This window comes from Odontomachus brunneus, unplaced genomic scaffold (assembly GCF_010583005.1).
Source record: "Odontomachus brunneus isolate Ranch 3 - 2012 unplaced genomic scaffold, Obru_v1 Obru_scaffold_221, whole genome shotgun sequence".
Taxonomy (NCBI): Eukaryota; Metazoa; Arthropoda; class Insecta; order Hymenoptera; family Formicidae; genus Odontomachus; species Odontomachus brunneus.
The window spans coordinates 240901-241249 of NW_022639671.1; the positions used below are offsets into that span (position 1 = coordinate 240901).

Below are 349 nucleotides of genomic sequence, written 5' to 3' on the forward strand. Positions count from 1 at the left end.
GGGGGGGGGGGGGTAAGAGGTACTTTACAAACTGTTCGTAGGATTCGTATGAAATTTGGTATCTAAGGCTTCTACAAAAAGCTACTACGTCCACGTCGTTGTTCCTGGATAATGCTAAAAGTAGTTCAAAAAAGAATTTCTGATTCGTAATCAGCGAGGCCAAAAACCCCTAGATACCATGTTTCATAGAAATCCTTAATAAAATTAAAATCTGTCTGCTATATTGGATCCGCCATTTTGAATTTTCAAAAACTGACTTCAAATTCGAAATCAGCGAGGCCAAGAAGCCTTAGATATCAAATTTCATACGAATCCTACAAACAGTTTGTAAAGTACCTCTTACCCCCCC

The 349-nt window shown here is 38.7% G+C and overlaps 1 protein-coding gene across 8 annotated transcripts in view; it reads left to right on the forward strand.

The window, feature by feature from the left end:
- The window catches only part of LOC116852385 (protein phosphatase 1L-like), a 291241-nt gene that overhangs the window by 110094 nt on the left and 180798 nt on the right, over positions 1–349 (forward strand). The window lies entirely within an intron of this gene.